This window comes from Sorex araneus, chromosome 10, assembly GCF_027595985.1.
Source record: "Sorex araneus isolate mSorAra2 chromosome 10, mSorAra2.pri, whole genome shotgun sequence".
NCBI classification, from domain to species: domain Eukaryota; kingdom Metazoa; phylum Chordata; class Mammalia; order Eulipotyphla; family Soricidae; genus Sorex; species Sorex araneus.
In genome coordinates this window covers 66123884-66146489 of record NC_073311.1, presented here as the reverse complement: position 1 = coordinate 66146489, position 22606 = coordinate 66123884, and the positions used below count along the sequence as shown (strand labels likewise).

The 22606-nt window shown below is 59.8% G+C and overlaps 1 protein-coding gene across 1 annotated transcript in view; it reads right to left on the bottom strand.

Annotated features, from left to right (window-relative positions):
- FAR2 (fatty acyl-CoA reductase 2) overlaps positions 1–22162 on the bottom strand; it is a 47000-nt gene extending 24838 nt beyond the window's left edge. Inside the window, exon 1 of the mRNA XM_055118477.1 lies at positions 21654–22162. The gene's annotated coding sequence lies outside the window, so the exon portion shown is untranslated. The remainder of the gene's footprint in view (positions 1–21653) is intronic.
- Positions 22163–22606: the final 444 nt, after the last annotated feature.

Sequence of the window (22606 nt, the reverse complement as noted above, 5' to 3'; positions counted from 1 at the left end):
CGCCGGAGTCAGCACAGACCCGGGGGTGGGGTGGGGTGGGCCTGCCTGGGTCCCGTAGTGGCCCTGGGCGGGCGTGAGTGTGGCCGACCACGAGAGACTCTGGAGGTGAGAGTGACGCAGGCGGGCAGGTCGGGAAGGCGCCTCCCCGGGACAAGGCAGTGAATGTCCTCAGAAGCGAAGCAGCTCTGCGGGGTGAAAGCCAACCTTGCAGAAAACAGGAACTAAGGCCTGGTAAACCCTCACCTGGGCCAGCAACGCACCCTGGGGAGACTCGACCCCCTGGGAAGGAGATCCTTGGGATAGCCTCAGACCTCTGCCTTAACACGATTAATTTTAGTGATTCAGCCCAGAGAAGACTTCAGAACATTCCAGACAAGACAGCCCGAGAAGATAGTCTATGAAAGCCGCCTTGAACAGAGGAAGGGTGCACGTATGCTGCCTGTGCCCATGTGGCAGAGCACGTGTGTCGCCCGCATCTCCCCTCTTGAGGTGGGGACTGCTGGGGTCTCAGCAGCCAGCCTGAGACCCTGGCCAAGTCCCAGCACTCCACCCAGACAGGCCCCCTTGGTTGAGGAGACAACGGGAGGAAATTTGACAGTCGCCACTTGTCTGAGCCAACGTCCCCGGCCCTGAGGAGCGGGAGACATAAATCATTAGCTAACATCTGTAAAGGCCCAGCCAGACGTTTACGCCGAGTCGATAACCAGGTGTTCACAGTGTCCAAACCGCCCTAATTTTTTAAATGTAAATACCAGTGTGTGAGCTCTAATAAAATGAGAGTGGCTTGACCTCCAACTCTCCCCCCTCTGTCTCTGTGTGGTCCTTTCTCGGTGGTGGCTGTGGGGTGGCCGAGGTGCAGAGGGGCTGGGCAGGGGCTTCTCCCCCTCCCACTCCCTCTCCCATAGGGAGTAAGTCCGGCGGCTGGGGGATCATACTCCAGCTTGCCGGGGTCGACTGGCCAGGACCTGACAGGGGACTTTCATGCTTTCGTGTCTAATGCTCGGGTGTGTGGGGGGTCTCTCTGCCCTTGGAGAAGCCCAGGTTCTCTCTTGAGTGCATTACTCTCTCTCTCTCTCTCTCCACACCTTCATAAACCCTCCAAATAACATTTACTTCACTGCTCGTGTACACCTGGAATTCCTTTCTGCGAGGCGAGCCAAGAACCCAGTAACCCTGGGTCCCGGGTGGCAGAGGCGGACGGGGAGAAAGTGACCGTCTCTCTCCTGCCCACTTCACATGAGCCACCCGTGGGCCCCCGACATCAGGGGGAGTGTCCGGCACCGGCCCAGTGCCCAAACGTGGAGGGGTGGGGGATGCTCGTGCACCTGCTAACGGGACCCCTGAACTCCCAGGGGCTCTTCCTGGTCCCTGGGTGCTGGGGGCTCTGGGGGCCCTCTCGGGGTCCCTCTGCACTCAAGCCCTCTGCTCGGTCCCCGCAGGACGCTGATTCCCCTGTAGGAGAGGAAACGTGGGGACGCCCGGTGTGGCCGGGAGGCGGGAGCCTGGAGCTCGGGCCGGGACTGCTCGGGGAAGCCCAGGCTCAAAGCGGTTTCTAGGCTTCCCACGCCCCATCGGCCAGACAAACGGCCTCAACGGCTGCGATAACGGCCACTGTTTGCCTTCGGGGTGGGGCTGCAGGCGCTTAGCTGCTGTCCTGCGGCCCCCAGGGGCCCCCACGCTGCCTGCCGCCTTCCGTCCCAGACAACCGCTCAAGCCTGAACCAAAGCCACCGACAGCGGCAGGCGAAGGCCCCATGCCAAGGTCAGGTTCAGCTACGGCCGCTCGAGGCTCTCCTCCCCGAGGCTGTGGGCCGTGGCGTGGCCCCTGTTTGGCTGCACTGACCCGGACGGGCACCACCACGCCCGGCCTCTCCCACCTGCACCACGGCGTCCCGCTGCATCCCAGGGGACACAGACCCCTGTGACAGGCCCTCCTGGGCCCGGGCGGGGCGGCCGGCTGGACAGTGGAACTCGTTAGCCCTCACCCAGCAAACGAGCCTGACGTGACACGGGGGGGGGGGGGGGGGGCGGGGGCGGAGGCAGGAAGGGACCACCCAGCCCGGGCGTCTGAAAGACCTTGTGAGTCCAGATGGACAACACTGACGTGGACAGGGACCGCGCTGGGGAGGGGCTTGGTCCCTGAGCACCCCGGGTGGTCCTAGAGTGCCCAGGAGGCGCCCATCCTTGGGCCTGTCACTGAAGCATCTGGCCCGGCAGGCGGAGAATGGCCCCGCATGGCCCCGGGCCCCCTAGCAAGTCTGGAAGCCTCCCCCAGACAAAAACAAAATAAAAGGAGAAGGGTAAACAAGTTACAATAACCGCCGGGGACTAGGAGAGCAACATTGTTTCCTGGAAGGAACCAGCGGCCCCGGCCCTGACTCCTAGGCTTCCCGCCACCGTCCTGCCAGAATCAGGATGGGAGTGGACAGTGATTCTGGGATAGAGCACGGGGCCAGTGACGTCCAGCCCGGGGTCTGTCTGACCGGGGCAGCCCGAGACGCTGACCACGTGGGCCTTCCAGACTGTTCAGCCAAAAGCTTAAACAAAAGCACGTGGAGGCAGGACAGAGCGGACACGGGCAGGCGCTTGTCCCGGGTTGAGGTTTGAGCCCTGGCACGACACAGGGTCTCCCAAGCCACGGGCAGGAGCAACGTCTGAGCAGAGCCGGGAGCCAGCCCTGAGTCCTGCTGGGTGTGGCCCAAAGCAAACAAAAAAAGCAGATGCACAGAGCCACCGCCTCGAACATACAACTCAACGTGTGTCAAAAAACAGACAATAGTTAAATACATGTAACTAGCCACGGATTTTGCTTTGTTCCATTCAGCTTACCTGACCCTGCTCAGATGTGGCTAAATCACCCCTAAAACGTTCCCAGGATTGATGACAAGATCGTGTTTCTTACATCTAAGCCAGTCATGGCCAGTCCAGCCCGTTAAAATTCTACATCTTGCTATATTCACATTTAAAAATCAAATGTCAGAAAAGACGAAGTCATGAAATTTGTATGTAAGTGGATCTACGTGGAAAGTATCATGTTAAGTGAAATGAGTCAGAAAGAGAGGGACAGACATAGAAAGATTGCACTCATCTGTGGAATATAAAATAACATAGTGGGAGACTAATACCCAGGAGTTGCAGAGATAAGGATTAGGAGGTCTGCTCAGCTCGGAAATTGGCCTCACATGCTAGGTGAAAAGGCAGCTCAGATAGAGAAGGGAACACCGAGTAGAGGATGTTGGGAGGACCCATTCGGGTTGGAAGATGTGAGCTGAAAGTAGACTATAGACCGAACATGATGGCCACTCAATACCTCTATTGCAAACTACAACACCCAAAAGGAGAGAGAACAAAGGGGAATGCCCTGCTGCAGAGGCAGGGTGGGGTGGTGGGGGATGGGGTGGGGTAGTGAGAGGGACACTGGGAACATTGATGGGGGTGAATGGGCACTGTTGGAGGGATGGGTAAACGATCACTGTCTGACTGAAATGCAAACACAAAAGTTCATAAGTTTGTAACTACATCACAGTGATTCTCTAATAAATTTTTTTAAATATTAAAATAATAAAAATCAAATGTCATGTGCTTGAAATTCAAATGCAAATGGTACATTTATATTGTGTTTTTTTCCCCCACCACAGGAATATATTTACTGAAAGGCAAGTAGAAATAAAATATGAGTGGGATATAATTATATAATACTTCCAAACAAAATGGTTATCACTTAGTAACCAAACTCCAGAGAAATGAGAGACAAGCAGAAACGGTTCTATTCAATAAAGCACAAGATGCTTGGGAGAAACTTAGTTAATGGTAAAATTCATCTTGTAAAAAAAATGGGTAAGAAATCACTTTATTCACCTAAGAAAATGTGGGAATAATTCTACAGATATCCACAAGCAAATCATAAGGTAAACGAGTCTAAAAGCAAACCACTGGACAAAGCTGGGAAGAGCTTGGACAGGAAGGGAGCAGTGGGCTGTGGTCCAGGAGTATCCTGTGCGAATAACGAAGGCAGTGAGGGCGACAAATGGCCCGTTTAAGGAAAATGATGAAGCGGCCAATTTGCTCCTAAGTGAATCCGTTCTCAGTGGCTCTGGGGAGATCAATCTGCAGCTGTTCAGGCATCTGGAAGATTCAGATTCACCCTGACCACATCTCAGCTCTCTGGAATATTCTGGAGGCGTGCGACGTCCTGCCTTCCTCTGACAGGGTGACAGGAACTGTAGCACCGGGCTGAGCTGCCCCTCAGTGCTGCTGAAGGTGCCACTGGCCGGTCAGCGGGAGGGGCCGCCAGCTCGGCCTGGCCTGGAGAAGCAGGGGTGGTGCTGAGGACTTAGGTTGTTTCTCACGGTGACCCGTGCCGTGGCCTGCGCTGCCCCACCGGGTTCCACGGGGCCCAGCACTGGCGCCTCTCGTGGTCAGCGCGTCACCGGCAGATGCTGAATCCCTGTGGGAGCCTACGGAGAGCACGGGGCGCAGGCCTGGGGCCGGGAGACCCCTCCCTCTGCCCCGCAGCCAGACTCTCCTCTAGGTGGGCGGGGGGGGGGGGGCCCTTCAGAGCACCATCTCCCACACCCCTTCCTCTGGCGCCAGCCCAGAGGTACAGGAACAGCTGCTCCCGCCCCAGATGAGGCTCGGAGAAGGGGAAGCCCCAGGTAGGGCTGAGGCCTTTTGAGGGCCCCTGGGGATGGGTAAAACTCCTTCCTTGACTTTGATTTTACAAGATGGCTTTATTAACGGGGTTTTCAGCAACGGGGTTCTGTTCGCCTCCTGGTGTTCTGAGCTGGCCCATCTCCCGTCTCTCTTCAGGGAATAACAGATTCCGTGAAGTACAGGGCTCTGAGGCCGGGAAGCGTCCGGCTGAGTTAGTTTCGGGCTAGTTCTTCCCACACAGCCCTGAGCTGTCTCTGCCCAGGGCACGTCTCAGAGAAATCGTACCAATGTCACGGGGCTGCACTGCACAGATAAGCACGGATGGCCAAGTTACATGCCACTACCACACAGTCAGCAGGTAACCATGTCAAGGGTCTACACTGCACAGATAACCATATTGTGGGTCATTACTGCATGATAACCAGGTCACGGGATATTACTGCACAGATAACCTTCACGGGTCATTACTACACAGCTAACCAGGTCACGGGTCATTACTGTACAGAGAGCTGTGGCACAGGTCTCTACAGGAAGAGACAGGGCAGCAGGACAGCAGGACACTTGAGGTGACAGCACGACATTTCCCAGGTGTGGACCCTCACTGATGCGGTTCCCCGGGAGGCCCTCCCTGATGCAGTTCCCCAGAGGCCCTCGCTGATGCAGTTCCCCAGAGGCCCTCGCTGATGCGGTTCCCCAGAGGCCCTCGCTGATGTGGTTCCCCAGAGGCCCTCGCTGATGCGGTTCCCCGGGAGGCCCTCGCTGATGTGGTTCCCCAGAGGCCCTCGCTGATGCGGTTCCCCAGAGGCCCTCCCTGATGCAGTTCCCCAGAGGCCCTCGCTGATGCGGTTCCCCGGGAGGCCCTCCCTGATGCAGTTCCCCAGAGGCCCTCGCTGATGCGGTTCCCCGGGAGGCCCTCCCTGATGCAGTTCCCCAGAGGCCCTCCCTGATGCGGTTCCCCAGAGGCCCTCGCTGATGCGGTTCCCTAGGGGCCCGGCCAGCAGCCATCTCCCGTGGCCCCACACGCAGCCCCAGAGCCAGGAGACCAGCAGAGAAGCTGCTCTCACGCCTCCCGCATGGACAGACCATCAGACGGAGAAACAGGAGCAGGAGCCAGAGCGACCGGACAGCAGGTGGGACACTGGCCCTGCATGCCAGGTTCGATCCCCGGCTCCTCACACGCCGCCCTGAGCTCCCAAGGGTGATTCCCGAGCACAGAGTCAGGAGCAAGCCCTGAGCACAGCTGGGTGCCCCCCCCCCCAAAAAAAAAAGAAGAAAAAACAAAAGGCAAGAAACACCACGAGGAGAGGAGTATCTTGGAGGACAAACGAGGTGAGCTCAGCTATTGGTTGTTCAAGGAGCATCCACGAGAGGGTGAGCAGATTCTGGCAGCACGGGGTCACGCTCTGCGACACGGAACCCTGAGGAAGACCGGATCTCACCGGGCATCCCTGCAGGTCAGTGGCAGGAAATGAGAAATTAAACGAAAGAAGAACAGGGAAAAACAAATTTGTAGGAAAAAAATGGAGCCATTTCTGGGTCAAACTGAAAACCAAAGGTAGTATCAAACACACAGACGGGGACGTGCAGACCCGAGTCTCAGGCTGCCAGAACAGCAGGAGCATCACGTGAGGCGGCCGACAGCCACGCGGGTCTCATTGGGAGTGACAGGAAGGAGAGAAACCTAAGCGCAGTGGGAACTGCAGTACAGCGGGCGGGGCTCTGGTCTGCACGGGGCCAACCAGGGCTGACCCCCAGCACCGCAGATGGACCCTCGACACCCACCAGGACCGACCCGAGAATAGAATCAGGAGTAAGTCCTGAGTGAGTACCAACAGGTGTGCCACCCTTCCTCTTCTCCAAATAACTCTACATCTACACTTACAGACACTGGGGAAAGAAAAAATGAAACCAAGTATCACTTGTCATCCTGTTGATCTTTGATTTGCTCAAGTGGGTGCCAGTAACGTCTCCATTTGTCTCTGTCGTGTGTTAGTGTAGCCCACTGATATCTGCTCGCTCCAGGAACACGAAGAGCCCTCAAAACTTTCATTCAGGGTTTTGATGAAGAAGTGTGACCATCTCGTAGGTGGGCAGCCACGCAGTCTTTTGATGTCCCATGGAATCCAGTCGGTAAAAGCTCTAGTCCAGCGGTCATCTCTGAATCGCATTACATGCCCGGCCCATCTGATTATTGATGCCTTGGCAAACAAGACAGCATCCCTGATTCTTGATTGTCGACGGAGGTTGACACTCCAGATTCCTTCTCTCACTTGAGTGAAATGTGATACTCCAAGAGTAGCTCTTTTGATTCAGGTAACCCTCTTTGGGATACCCGAATAGCATTCTCATCCTGTTTGCACAGGCCCAGGTCTCTGAGGCGTATGTTAGTGCAGGAAGAACGGTGGAGTTGAAAAGATGTGCCTGGAGCTGGAGGTTCTTCGTCCTCTTAACCACTTCTTCGATGCTCTTGAAGGCGTTCCACGCTGCTCTCTTCCTCCTGTGCAGTTCTGGCGCCAAGTCGTTCTTCATGTTGAGTTCTCGACCCAGGTATACATAGCTGCTGCATTCGGAGATGTTTGTTCCGTTGAGAGCAAATGGAACATCGGGGACTAGCTCGTTTTTCATGAACATTGTTTTGGTGAGATTCAGCTGCAGTCCGACCTTTCCACACTCTTGGTCGAAGTCGGCCAGCATTTGTCCACTTGGCTAATGTTTGATGTTATGAGAACGATGTCATCAGCAAAGCGGAGGTGGGGTAGTTGCTGACCGTCTATCTTCACTCCCATTCCTTCCCATTCCAGTCATTGCAGGACTGAAGAGTTTCGGTGAAATGGTACCACCCTGCCGAACCCTCTCTTTGTGTCAATGGTCACTTCCTTGTAGAGTGGTGAGATCCTGGTGGTGAATCCATAATATAGTTAGCGGAGGATCTTGATGTACTGAGTTTGAATGCCCTGTTTGGCCAGGGCTTCGATGACCGCTTCCGTCTCAACAGAATTGAAGGCCTTCCTTAAATCAATGAACGTTAGACACAGCGGCATCTTGAACTCTTGTGAAACTTCAATGAGTTTGGTCACTGTGTGGATATGGTCAATCGTGCTGAATCTTTTTCGGAACCCGGCTTGCTCACATGGTTGTCCTTTGTCTAGTGTTCTGCCTATTCTATTCAGGATGACTCGAGTGAACAGCCTGTAGACGACGGACAACAGGCACGATAGTTGCCGATGTCATGGATGTCTCCCTTTTTGTACAACAGAACGGTCCTGCTGGTTTTCCATTGGGACGGAACCTTGCATTCGGACAGGTAGTGTGTGAAGAGCCGAGCCAGTATATCGACGAGTACTGGCGGCAGGTTCTTCAGGTGTTCGGGTCTGACCTTGTCTGGACTGGATGCTGTACGCGTCTCTACTGACAAAATGGCGTGTCAGATTTTGAAAGGGAGGACATTGGGAATGACATAACCATCTTGCAGAATTTGATATGTGGCAGGTGGACATGGCTGTCAGAGATCTGAGTAGAAGTCATGAATAATCCTCTCCATTTCCTCTCCGGAAAACGTGGTAGATCCATCAGGATGTCGGAGGGCAGTCATCTTGGTCTTATAATTGGCGAAGGACAGGCGAGCATTGCGAATACTTTTCCTGGGCCAACACTGTTACTCTTCTCTCTTTGAGGTCTTCCTTTATCGATTCTCTGCACAGCTTTGTAAGCTCGGATGTTAGCTTGTGGTTGCCTGAGGCTCATGCCAAACCACGTTGGCAAATGAGCTTGAGAGTTTCCAAAGACAGGCGTCTGTTTGTGGCTTTCCCACTCTCGGCAATCTTCGCACAGTCATGAAGGTGCTAAACCAGTTGATCATATTCCTCGATCGTATTCCTTGTTGCTGTTGTTAACGACGGCACCTTCCCACATTGCCACAATAGTGCCAAAGAGCTCCCAGTTGGTGGTCATTCTGGGAGTTCTCTTCTTAAACTTAAACTCTGCAGACCATTCTGCCCGCTCTGTGAAGTAGAATTTTGCACGAAGGAGATGGTGGTCCGATCTAGTCCTCTCTTGGCATTAAAATCACTGACAATGATCTTGTAGAAGGTGTGGTCTTCTTTATAGAACTTCTCCAGCTCCATGTAGAATTTCTCAAATTTGTTCTTCATCGTAGTTGGATGTTGATGTGTAGATGACGAAGATAGAAACTGCTGGCAGTGAGCCACATCCATTCAAGCGTAATTGTCCGATTTGGGTTGTTAGGTATTCGAATGAATCAATGCTCATGGCCAAGTTTGTGTTGACAAGGACACTGGCGCTACCGACGCCCCTGTTGTCGCATGTTCCGAGGAACAATTCTTCTCCATGTTGAAAATGGTGAGATGAGAGATCGATACCTTCTCATTTCGGTCAGACTAATGATGTTGTACTTGATCTTCTGTGCTTGTACCATCAGGTCCTCAATGGATGCTTAAGATGCCAGCATACGTTCATTGAAAGTACAGTCATTTTAGTCTTTCTGCATTTTGGCAGTCTAGTTCGTCCCTGAGATTTTATCAGCCTCTCCTTGCTTATTCTTCTTAACGCTGCCGTATTGGGGGCTCTTTCGGTGTCAGGCGAATAAGGCCTATTGATGTTACTGTTTTTGGCATATTGAATACGCCATGGGTAGCTTGCCAGGCTCTGCCATGTGGGCAGAGTACTCTCGGTAGCTTGCCAAGAGTAGAAGAAGAAAGTAATACAAATTAGTAGAAACAGAGATCAAAAAGAAATTCAAAGATCAATGATCTCCCCTGAGATGGTGCTTTGAAAACATTCATAAAACAGACGAATCTGAGCCAGATTCAGATTAAAAAGAAAAGGAAGGAAGGAAGGAAGGAAGGAAGGAAGGGAGGGAGGGAGGGAGGGAGGAAGGAAGGAAGAAAGGAAGGAAGGAAGGGAGGGAGGGAGGGAGGGAGGAAGGAAGGAAGAAAGGAAGGAAGAATGAAAGAAAGGAGGGAAGGAAAGAAAGGAAGGAAGGAAGGAAGGGAAGGAGGGAGGTGGGAGGAAGGAAAGAAGGAAGGAGGAAAGAAAGAAAGAAAGAAAGAAAGAAAGAAAGAAAGAAAGAAAGAAAGAAAGAAAGAAAGAAAGAAAGAAAGGTGGAAGGAAGGAGGATAGAAAGAAAGAAAGGAAGGAAGGAAGGAGGGAGGGAAGGAGGGAAGGAAGGAAGGAAGGAAGGAAGGAAGGAAGGAAGGAAGGAGGGAAGGAAGGAAGGAAGAAAGGAAGGAGGGAAGGAGGGAAGGAAGGAAGGAAGAAAGGAAGGAGGGAAGGAAGGAAGAAAACATAAGTGAGATTAGAAGCAGAAGACAAGTAGCCACACTGGACACCAGAGAAGTCAAAGATGCTAACGGGGCACCGTGGACACCTAACTGGCCACCAACTGGACAATCGAGAGGAAGCAGACAATCTCTTAGAAGATCTTCCCTCCAATATGGAGTCAGGGAGAAACAAAGTCAGAACAGACAGATCACAAGATTAAAAAAAGCTAAGTAGTGAGAAAAGGCTCACGGCATAGAGAAAGCTGCTGGCCTCATAGCTAATTCCCGTCACCGGTGAAGCAAAGATAGTTTCACTGACACCTGCAATGGAGAAAGCCCATCCTGAACAAACTCCTCCAGACAAGGGGAAAGGCTGGCGGACGCTTCCCAATAGGTCAAGGAAGCCAACAGCACCCTGATTCTGACTCCCCCACCCCCCCACACTGAGAACTACAGACCAGTCCAGCTGATGGATGTAAATGTAAAAGTCTTCAAGAAAATGCCAGCAAACCAAGTTGACAATCAATAAAGAGACTCGCACACCATAATCTAATGGGATTGATTCCAGGGATGCAAGGAGAATTCAGCATATTCAACATATGCAAATCAGTTAACTTGGTACACTCATTAAAAAAAGACAAAAATCACATGATGACCTCAATAGGAACAGAAAAAGGCATATGACAAGACTCTGTGCCCTAATATGATGAAACCCCCAAACAAACAAAATGAGTAAAGAAAGACCCCATCCCAACACAATAAAGCATATACTGTGATCCCGGCCAGCATCAGACCCAAGGAGAGCACCGGAAGCTTCTCCTCCAAGGCGAGGGACAAGACCAAGCAAAGACTCTTAGGAAGATTACTCAAAATTAGGAGGAAGTTCTACTCAGAATAATTAGCCAAAAAGAAGATGTAATCGGCCCATGAGTCAGAAATGAATAAGTGAACCTAACACCGAAGACAATGTCATATGCACAGGAAATTTTGAAATTTTGTGAAAAGCTACAAGACATGAAAATAGAGTTAAGCATCAGGCCTCAACACTGCTATTCAAAGGCCTGTTGTGTTTTCATAAGCAAAGAGAGAACTCAAGAAAACAATCCCATATACATTGCACCAAACAGATTTCAACTGGTGCTGGAGTTATAGTACAGCAGGGAGGGCATTTGCCTTGTATGCGGCCAGCCTGGGTTCGAATCCCAGCATCCCATATGGTCCCCGAGCACTTCCATGAGTAATTCCTGAGTGCAGAGCCAGGAGTATGACACTCAAAGCTAGGTGTGGCCCAAAAAGTAAAGAAATTTCAACTTCTATGAATATATTTAATCAAAGTAGTGAAATACCTATAAACAAAAGCAATCTACGGCATTTTTGAAGGAAACACAAGGGCCAAAAAAGAAAAGAAAGTTTGCACCCATCAGCTGGGTCTCTGTGACATTCAAGTGTCTGAGCTAGAGCACGGTATACATCTCACGAAATCTCTGTCAGAATTCCCTTCTGCACAGAAATAGACTAAAAACCCATGAAATGTGTTGGCACTACAAAAGAGCCCGGAGAGCGAGAGCAATTTTCACAGGAAAGCTGAAGAATCACTTCCTTCACTTCTGACTATACTTCACTTCAAACTACACTTCAAAGTGACACTTAAAACAACATGCGGTTTGAATAAAAACAGACACGAGATCGATTGATGGAACGGAAGTAAGAGCCCAGAAATAAGCATATATAAAATATATACATTATACCTGAGTATATAGCTAGATAGTTTATAAGAAAGGATCTGATAGGGCTGGAGCGATAGCACAGTGGGTAGGGCATTTGCCTTGCACGCAGCCAACCCGGGTTCGACTCCCAGCATCCCATATGGTCCCCAGAACACCACCAGGAGTAATTTCTGAGTGTAGAGCCAGGAGTAACCCCTGTGCATCTCCAGGTGTGACCCCGCCAAAAAAAAGCCAAAATAAATAAATAAATAAATAAATAAAGGAGCTGATATACATAATGGAATGAGAAATCTCTTTAATAAATGGTGCAGGAAAAAAATGAACAGCTACATGCAAAAGAATGTAACTAGACCCACCAACATCAAATGAAACAACTAATCCAGAAATAGTTAGACTTGGGTGTGAAAATGTAAAACACCCAGGTAAAACACCCTCTACCCTGGCTCAAAAGCATCCTGGGGACTGTACACCAGGGATATGAGAAACAGCAGGAATAAGCCCAGCAAACAGAGCAGTGTCAGAGGAAGGCGGGCGGCTGCCGGGCTGTCTGTGAACCGGACAGCCCACACCGAGAGCTCACAAACCTCAGAGACAAGCCGAGACACAAACCCCGCCCCAAGGAGGCCGAGAATCCGAACAGCTATTTCTGCAGAGGAGGAAGACACGCAGGTGAGAGCAGCATCTCAGGCGGGGGCGTGGAGACGGGGCACAGCCAGCGCTGGCCGAGGGAGGGTACCCGCCCGAGTCAGCATCTCGCCCAGGGAGGGTACCCGCCCCGAGTCAGCATCTCGCCCAGGGAGGGTACCCGCCCCAGGAGGCAGCATCTCGCCCAGGGAGGGTACCCGCCCCGAGTCAGCATCTCGCCCAGGGAGGGTGACCCGCCCCAGGAGGCAGCATCTCGCCCAGGGAGGGTACCCACCCCGAGTCAGCATCTCGCCCAGGGAGGGTGACCTGCCCCAGGAGGCAGCATCTCGCCCAGGGAGGGTACCCGCCCCAGGAGGCAGCATCTCACCCAGGGAGGGTACCCGCCCGAGTCAGCATCTCGCCCAGGGAGGGTACCCGTCCCAGGAGGCAGGGAGGGGTGCAGGGAGAAGGGATGCAGGCGAACTGGCAACACGTGGTGATTCCTCAAAAGATGAGCAGACCTGCCCTGATCTAACCTTTCTCGGAACGTGCCTCCCTGCCCCCAGCCCCGAGACACAGAGACCCACGCACCCGCCGGCCACATCCCGGAGACGGATCGTCCCAAACGTGAAGCCTCCTCCCGCTGGAGACGGACTCTTCCGGCATCCCCCCTCCTCCCCCGGTGTCCTGGGCGTCATCTCTGGTATCCCAAGAAGCGACGCGGCTGCACGCGGCCTTCGGGGAGAGGAGAGCCAGGCCGAGCCGCCCCTCTCCTCACTCCAAGGAAGACGCTGCTGCACAGGCTCTTAAAAGAATCAGTGTTGGGGGGGCGGGGGGCGCTTTCACACCCAGCAGGTCGGGGCTTCAGCGTGAGGATGCAGCCCCGCGGTGACAGGGACACAGGGGCGCCCCTCTGGGCAGAGCGAGGCCCCCGGGGACCATGTGGCACTGGGCATCGGGTGCGCGCCCAGCGGGTGCTATCTCTGCACACGCCTTGATTCTTCAGGACGTAAAAGTGTCCTGTGGCCGCTGGGACCAGCCAGTGCCAGCATCCAGACCCAGGCAGGGTTTCCGTGGGGAAGGTGGCTCTCGCCTCACTCCTAGCCTCCCCCACCCCATTTCTTCTGCATGTTTTCCACCCGTCAAGGCCGTCTGTCTCCCCGACGGAGATGTGGTCACAACACCCCTCCTGCTCACGCTACAGTCACCCAGGAGCCACGGCATGAAAGCCAGTGACGGTCTCCCCGGGGCCCGCTGGGGAGAATCGGCCGGGCAGGCCCAGAGAGGGCAGCCCCGCGCTCGGACTCCAGGTCAGCTGCGGGGCTCGGGGCTCCCCCTGCGAGGGGCACGCAGCCCTCCCGGCGCCGGCCGCAGCCTGGCTTCTGTCGGAGGGAGGCGGCTGGCGGCAGGCGCCAGGCCAGACTCTGTGTTTCCCCACTGGCGGCACCACACAATCTGTTCTGGCGCAAACACACGCGCAGCCAGCGGGGCTCGGAGGCCGCGGGCCCGGCTGCCCGATTCCCGGGGGCCCGCTGGCCGGGAGATGAGCTATTCCCGGGCCGAGCCCCCGTGCTGACCGCCTCCCACCGGCCTCTCCGAGTGTCCAGCCCCTGGGCGTGCTCCCCCGTGCCCACACCCTGCTTCCAGGGCACTCGAACCCGCACTGCCGGGCCCCGGGCAGGTCCCTCCGTCCAGCGTCCCCCTCGCCGTGGCCCCTCTGGGAGCCGCATCCCCTTCCTCGTTCTCAGGAGTGCGGCTGGGGCCCACGGGAACCCGCCCCCGTCCACGCGCTGACGCTGGCCAGGCGGACGCCGGAAGTGCCCACTGGTTGGCACTAGGGCCAAGGGCTGGGTGGGGCCTTGGGGAGGGGGCTGGGCCACCCCCGGGGGCTCGGGGGACTTCATGGCTCCGCTGTGTGCCCTCCCAGCCCCACCCCAGGCCTCCCTGACCTTTCCCGTGACCGCTGGCGGCAGGGCTTTCTCCCTGGACACCTCTGAGGCAGGGCGGCCAACGGCCCGGCCACAGCGGAGCCACAGCTCTTACTTAACTTCCCCCCGGGCCGCCCCTCAACGGCTGCCCGGCCTCATTTTCTTTCAAATAAGTGCATTTCTTCTACTTTTCCCCGAAAGAAGTCTTTCCTAAAGCAGGGGAAAGGCAACGTCCAACAAACCCCCAAAGCAGGCGCTATGGCAGAGTGAGCACCCCAGGGTCCCTGCAGACCCAGCCCCGGGCCGGGGGGGCCTACAGACGCTCCCGTGGCTCCTGCCTGTCACACTCGCTCGCTCTGGTCACGCTCAGCACAGTTGGCTTCCCTGAGGCCCTGGCTGCCCGCCCCAGACCCTGCGCAGCAGGACGAGACTCGGGTGACCCTGGGAGAGGGAACGAGCAGGTGACACACAGCCACATCCCTCCCGGGGCAGCTCTGCAGAAATGCCCCTTCGTGGAGGGCAGAGCGGGTCCACCGTCCGCAAGGGACACACGGTCAGCAAGCCAGGCACCGACACGCATGCTCTGGACCCGCCAGCAGACTTCTGATGTGGCGGCCGCTCCTGCCTCACAGCCGAGCAGCAAGTTCCCTTCAGACGCACATCCCACCCCGACCAGGCACCATGCACCTGGCCAGGAGACCAGGCCTCACCCCCGACACACACGCACACACACACACACCTGGGCCAGGCAGACACACACACACACACACACACACTCACTCACACACACACACTCACTCACACACACACACACACACACACACACCTGGGCCAGGCAGACACACACACACATACACACACACAGGCCAGGTGGCCACACACACACACACTCACACACACACCCGGGCCACGCAGACACACACACATACACACTCACACACACCCCTGGGCCAGGCAGACACACACACACACAGGCCAGGCGGCCACACACACACACACACACACACACACACACACACACACACACACCCGGGCCAGGCAGACACACACACACACACTCACTCACACACACACCCGGGCCAGGCAGAGACACACAAACACACACACACTCACTCACACACACCCCTGGGCCAGGCAGACACACACACACACACACACGCACACACGCACAGAGGCCAGGCGGCCACACACACACACACACACACACACACACACACACACACACACACACCCCTTCTTGACTTGCCCGTTTCTCTAACCGGACCTCTGTGATGGTGCTGGGGCCACGGTTGCAGGCCCTGGGGAGGACTGTCAGCCAGGGGGTCGCACGAACGGGCTTCCCGGCTGAGTTCTCCAACGCAGGAGCCCCAAAGGTGTTACTCAGCCCGTCCTGGCCTGGGTGCTGGAGGGGTGTGAGGGAGGGCCTGGTGTGGGCAGGTTGGGGCAAGAACGTGTGTGTGTGTGTGTGTGTGTGTGTGTGTGTGTGTGTGTGTGGGCTCTGAGCACTTGGCTGCTTCCCTGCGTTCGGGACGTGGTTCCCCAGGCCCGGCAGCGGGGACCGTCCTTCCTCTCTGTTGTGACGTGCGTGGCCGAGCTCGCGGGCCGGTGCTGAGGCCACTCACAGCTCACGTGGCAGCATGCACCAGATCCACAGCTTTGGTCCGGCTTGGGGCCCTGCCCAGGCCCTGCCGCACCCCTGCGCCCAGTGGGCAGACTCAGGGGACCCTGGGAAGGGATGCCCCGTCTCTCCCCATCCTGGCCTGGAGGACACTCAGGGACGCCCCGGGGACTCTGCCTGCCCTCGTCCAGCCCCGAAGGTCAGCACCCAGTTTCCTGCTCCTCACAGACACCCACCCCCCCACTCACGAGGACGCCCGAGGGACAGGGCATCCCCCCCACTCACGAGGACGCCCGAGGGACGGGGTCTGCAGATCTTGTACCTGCGGCGGGTTGAGAGAAGCCCCTCCCTCCACAGCCGAAAGCCAAGCTAAGATGGAGAAGCACAGAGGAGCCGGAGGCGAGTTTCCGAAGGAAACTTAGGGATGGCCACGAGTAGATCCAAGGCCTCAGCATCAGCGCGGGCAGGAAGCAAGTTAAAACCAAAAGGAAACTCACCTCAGGTCCCCGGGGCGGGAGGGGCTGGACTGAGCCATAGGAGCTGAAAACAGCCCCCACACCGCGGAGTGACCGCAGGGACCCGCAGGCACTGCGCCCGTGGCCAGCCCAGGTTCAGTCCCTGGCGGCCCACCAGGAGTGACCCCCGAGCCGGAGCCAGGAGTCAGCCCTGCGCACAGCCAGGTGTGTCCCCAAACCAAACCACAGACCTGAAACCCAGGGAGGGACGAGGCCTCCCCTCCGCGAAGCCGGCCACGCTGCCCTGGTGCTGACAGGACGGACGCGAGCACACGGGTGCTGGTCGGACACAGGCCTCCCCACCCAGCCTGCCCAGGGCACACGGCCCTCAGACCCCCGCAGGGGACACGCCAGCCAGACGCCGGACACTGCTCGAGAGAAGTGCTCGGGAGGGCTCAGTCTCCTCTGACATCAGAGGAACTGGACAAACCAGGGGCTGGAGGGACCGGGTGAAAAGACCACGGGGGGGGGGTGGACAGAGCAGGGGATGGAGAGATAAAGAGAGTGGACGGAACAGAGAGTGGGAAGCCAAGGAGCCATAGGAGCTGAAAACAGCCCCCACACCGCGGAGTGACCGCAGTGACCCGCAGGCACTGGCCTCGCCCGTGGACGGAACAGAGAGTGGGAAGCCAAGGGTGAACGGGCCAGGGGGTGCAGGACTGAGGGCGGTGGACAAACGAGGGGACGGACGTGAAGGAGAGGGCAGACGGGTCGGGGGTGGACGGGTCCGGGGGCGGAGGACCAGGGGGTGTGTGAGGCTCAGGCCTGGCCGTCGCGGGGGCGGGGGGCAGGCTCATGGGCACCAGAACTCAGCAGTGACCCCGCTGCTGCCGGCCCTCTCCCCTTAGCACGTGTGTCCTGAGCCCGTGCTGGGGGCGGTGCACTCCGAGGAACCTTCTGGAAGCACAGCTCGGGCTTAAGCGGCAGACACAGCATCGGGGCTCCCAGAGAGGAGGGAGGGAGAGCAGCTGGGGGGCCTGGGTCCACGTGTCCCGTCTGCCCCGTCACCCCCCACCCCCCTCCCGGCCCGGTCCACGTGTGGCAGGAGGGGCCTTAGGTCATGGGACAGTCCTGCCCTCAACACGCGCCTCGGGATCAAGGTCTGGCAGCAGTAACGGGACCGTCCGCTCAGCAGTGACGCGGGCTGGGCGTGAGAGCGAGGTGGGGCCGGGGGCAGCGGGACCAGGCCAGGGGGAGCACGAGTGACGAGGGGACGCTCGGGCGAGGGGCGGCGGGGGACAGGCCTACGAGCGGGGGGCCAAGGTCTCCCCTGGACTCGCTCCGTTTCACCCCATTCCGTTGTGCTCTGCCCACATGGACCCCCAGGGCTGGGGCAGTGCCAGGCCGACGGCTGCTGAGGGGAGGCGGGCGGGGGGCAGGGGAGTGGAGGGGGTTTCGCACCCGGAAGCTTTACTGGAACGTTCCCCAGACTCGAGTATGGGTGAGTACAGAGCTGGGACTGAGTCGGGGTCACCCTGACCTGCCGGGAGCACCAACAGCGTGGGTGGCACAGAGAAGGGTGGTGCCCGCAGGGACAGTGGGGGGGCGTGGCCGGGGGCCGGGGGCTGGAGGGAGGGTGGGGCTGCAGGCTCGAGGCTGGGAGCCCGCCGACGTCCCCTTGGTCCCCTTGGTCTCGGCTCGGGGCGAGTCTCTGGGTCCCCGAGCTGGGCCCCTCTTGGCTCTGGAGCAGGCACGGCCTGAGGCCACCCAGCCACTGTGCGGGGACGTGCCGGGGGCAGCCAGGCTGTGCTGGGGGCTGGCCCGCGGGAGGGATAGCCCAGGCCCCCGGGGCGCGCAGGGAGTCAGGGCAGAGTCCAGGCGGCTGCCCGGCCGGGGACGGGACTGGGTGTCTCTGAGCCGCCCCAGGACCGTTCCGGGAGATGCAGAGGCGGCTCTGCTCCGGGCCAGGCCTTCCTCGCACTCGCGCCGTCCACTGCTTTCCGGGTGTTTTCACTATGGAATGAACCACGTGGCTGCCCGCCACTCACCACACAGCTCTCGGGGGCCCAGAGACAGGTCATGACCCCGCAAGCGTGGGCGGCCTCTCCCTCGGGCTGTCCGACAGCCCAACCGCCACACAGTGGCCCGCTGGGACAGGCTGGGACTGGCCGGCATCTACCCGGCTGTCGTACACAGCCCGGCTGTGATGGGCTGTCACACACCCCAGCTGTCCCACACCCTCCGGCTGTGACTGGCTGTCACACACCCTGGCTGTCACACACACTCCGGCTGTTACACACGGTGACTGGCTGTCACACACCCTGGTTGTCACACCCCCCGGCTGTGACTGGCTGTCCCGCGCCCCAGCTGGCACACACAGTTCTGCCGTTACAAACATCTGGTGGTCACGTCCGGCCTGTTACCTGCATCTGAATGCCACACGCAGTGCCCCGCTATCACACACTTGTCACAGAAGTGTGACTGTCATGCGCACACACAGCTGTTACACATGTGCCCGGCGCGTCTGCCCAGCTGGGAGATGCCCCAGTTTTCCGACGGCGCTGCCCAGCCGCGTGACGTGCTTCCTTCGGTGGCGGACACGTGCCCTGAGCCTCGGGACAGGGGCCCTGCTGGCCCCCGCGACCGACGCCCTCTCCAGCCCTGGGGCGCAGCGTCTGCACACGCCCCTTCTCCCTCCCCTGGCCCGGGAAGCCAGTCCTTGCTGGCGCTCACCCGCCTGTCACCCCCGGCCCCAGGGAGCCCCGGGGGGGCAGTGCTGCCGAGAGCTGGAGGGAGTGGACGCCCCGGGCTCGCGGGAGTGGACGCCCCGGGCTCACGGGAGGACCCAGGCCCGCCACATGCCCCCGCCGGGCTGCCATGCCCGCCCCAGGCCTCCCTCTCCGGCCCGTGTGTGAGGGTCCGAGGCCGGCCGGAGCAGAGCTCCACCCGCCACGACAAGCAGCGGGGGAGGGGGGCGGCCCAGGAGGCCTCTGGGCACCAGGCTGGGCTCCACGGGGGCTCCACGCGCTTCTCTGCTGGGAGCACATCCAGGGGCCCCAGACCGGAGCAATGCGAACAGGAGGGGCCGGACGTGACCCGCAGCCTCCTCCGAGGGGCCAGGCCGCTGCCCCCTGGCGGCTGTACTGTCCAGCCCCGGGGGCGACTACGAGGGCCAGGGGGGGGCCCGGCCACAGCGCTGCCACCCCAGGCGTGTCCTGGTCTCTGCAGCGCCTCGGGGTGCCCAGCCCTGGCCGGCACGGGATGCTGCCCCTCCCCGGGACGCTGGACGGCAGAGACCTCTGGGCCCCCCGCCCCGCCAGGCTGAAGCTTCAGAGAGGGAGGCAGAGGTTCCCAGGTGCCCCTCTCCCCGGGCAGGGCCCCAGACCCCCAGGCCAGACGGGTCCAGGAGCTGCGGCTCCCTCTCCCGGCAGCTCCGGGGCCGCTGCCCACGCGGGTAAGTAGGTTAGAGCCAGCGGTGCAGGCTCCCAGCTCCCGCCTATTCTTAGCCTCGGAAGGGACGCAGAGGCCCCGGGCCTGAGGGGGGCGAGGAAGCGGAGGGCCGGGGCCGGGCCTGCTGTGGGCAGCGGCCTCTCCCTGCCCGCCCTCCCGCACACGCGCCTGCCCCGCACCTGCCTCTCCACCTGCGAGAAGGGGCTCCTGCAGGAGCACGGCCAGTGGCTCCCCGGGAGCCCGAGGCTCTGTCCTAGCGCTTCCTTCCTTGCTCTGCTGAGCAGGACCCCACCGGGCTGGGAAGGAGCCCCGTGGCGTGGGTGGGGCTGGGCGCCAGAACATTCCAGCTACTGGGACCCGGTGGGGGCCATATGACTCAGCACCTAGCACTGCAGAGGGACGCAAGTGGGCATCCGAAAACGCAATGTTAAGAAACAACACAAAGGGGGCTGGAGCGATAGCACAGCGGGTAGGGCCTTTGCCTTGCACGCGGCTGACCCGGGTTCAATTCCCAGCATCCCATAGGGTCCCCTGAGCACCGCCAGGGGTGATTCCTGAGTGCAGAGCCAGGAGTAACCCCTGAGCATCGCCAGGTGTGACCCAAAAAGAAAAAAAAAACAAAAAAGAAACAACACGTAGCAAAGAGGACCAGCTCCCAGGCCTGGCGCCCCCTGGGCCGAGCGTCCACCTCACTCGGGAGGAGCTGTGGGAGCCGAGCAGTCATTTGGAACCTCGCCCTGCCAACTCCAGCCGTGTCCACATAGTGACTCTGAGGAGTATTCAACACACTGACCAGCTGAGCTACTTCGGGGCGATCCTTCACCACCAATTCTGGGTCACACAAGTCCTGACCCTTCTGGGGCACCGAGGCAGCCTCCCACGCGGTACTGTCCGTTCAGGGGGAACAGACACCGCGCAGGGTCCACCGCGACCTCAGGGACGAAAGAGCGAAGACACTTCTGCTGTCCTTAGTGGCCCACGAGAACCGGGCGCCGGGCTCACTGATGCGGGGGCCAGCAGAGAGCTTTGGGGAGGGGCCAGCGTCACCTGAGCCGCAGGGTTGTCCGGGAAGTCCTGGAACAAGGTGGTGAGCCGCAGGCCGGCAGGAGGACAGGTAGGCTCAGAGCAAAACGGTTCATCGAGCGCGTTTGGGAGCGTCCGGCGCCCGCAAGCCCAGCTCCTGGCAGGGCCTTGCGTTTCCAGGAAGCCGCCCTGGCAGGGCACCTGCGCGGGCATCCAGGAAGCCCGGAAGCCGCAGCGGCAGGCTCCGCGCGAATGGGCACATGTTTGCTCCCCAGGGCCTATTGCTGTACCCAGGGGCCACTCCCGCGCGGGGACTGACCCCGCGCGCCCAGGCCGCATGCCCCGCCCGCTGCGCGCTCCTCTGCTGCTCCGGCCCCCCAAAGGCCTGTTGGAACCCGGAGCGCGGCGGGCTCTGGAGGGGTCAGTGTCCCCTCCCGCGGGCGGCCGGGCGGTCAGGCGGAGCAGCAGGACCGGCGCCCAGGGTCGGGGAGCGCCAAGGCCCCGGCCAGCGCGGAAGGGGCAGACCCCGCGGTCCAGACAGCACGTGTCCCCTCTCAGAAGTGACAGGGACGGCAGGACCCCGGCGGCCGGCGGGGGTGGGGAGACCTGGATGTCCAGACTAGGGCCCTCCCCGGGCCTGCAGCAGGACTGGCCTCCGCCTTCGCCCGTCCCCTTCCCCCGCCGAGCGCGCGGGGCTGTGGGTGGGGGGGCCCGACCTGACCCGGGTCCAGACCCCCGGGGGTCCCTCTGCAGGCGAGAGGCTCGGGGCCTGGGGGTCCGGGGCGAGCACGGGTCGCACCCGCCAGCCCTCCCCCATCCCCCCCAGGTCGGCCCAGGATGCCCAGGGCCTAGGCGAGGCCGCAGCCCACCGGCTCCCCCCGCCCCCGACGCCCCTACCTGGTCCGGCGCGGGCGCAACTGGTGGCGCGGGCGGTCGCGGCGCGGTCCGCGGGGCCCGTTTATACCCGGCCGCGCCCGGCCCGCCAGGGGCAGCACCTGCGGGCGCCGGAGGGGAGGGGCGCGGCGGGCGGGGCGGGGAGGGGCGCGGAGAGGCTGGAGGGGAAGGGGAGGAGGGGCGCGGCGGGCCGGGGACGGGGCGGGGGGGGGTCGCGGAGGGGCTGGAGGGGCGGGTCGGGGAGGGGCGAGGAGCAGAGGGTCGGGGGAGCCGGGTCGGATGGGGAGGCCCGGGAGGGACGCGGAGCCGCGGGGAGGGTCTGGCGAGAGGGTGGGGCGCGGCGGGGCGGGGAGGGTCGGCGGGGAGGGTCGGCGGGGAGGGTCGGGCCGGGTCAGCCGTGAGGGCCGGCGGTGACGGGCGCGGGGAGGGCCGGGCGCGGTGCCCGCGGGTGGCGCAGCGGCGCGTCCTCCCGGGCGCGCGGGGCCGGGCTGGCTGCCTGCGGGGCCCGGGGGCCGCGGGGCCCGAGCGCCGGCCACGCGCGGAAGGCGGCGCGTGGACGCCAGGGGCGCGCGGGCCGGCGGGCACCCGACCCCGAGGCGCGGGGGTGGGGCTCGCGGTGCGGCCAGTCCCATCACGCCAGCCATCCCCCTGTCCTCCCCCCTCCCCCAGGAGGAAAGAAGGGCACAGCGTCCCCCCACCCCGCCAGCAGTCTGTGCCCGAGTAATCAGAACATTTGTTTGATTGGTTGATTTTAAACAGAAGGCTTAGTATGGCCACTTGGAATCTCATGGTCAGCGTGTCCAGGGCCGTGTCCGTGGGACTCCAGGGCTGGAGCTCAGAGTGCCCGGCAGGTGGGGGCTGCCCCCCCCCAGTGCGCTGGTCACTGCAGCTTCCGGCCTGGACATGCACCATTGCGGCAGCCTCTCTGTCCTGGGGTGACCGAGTCTCTGGGTCCA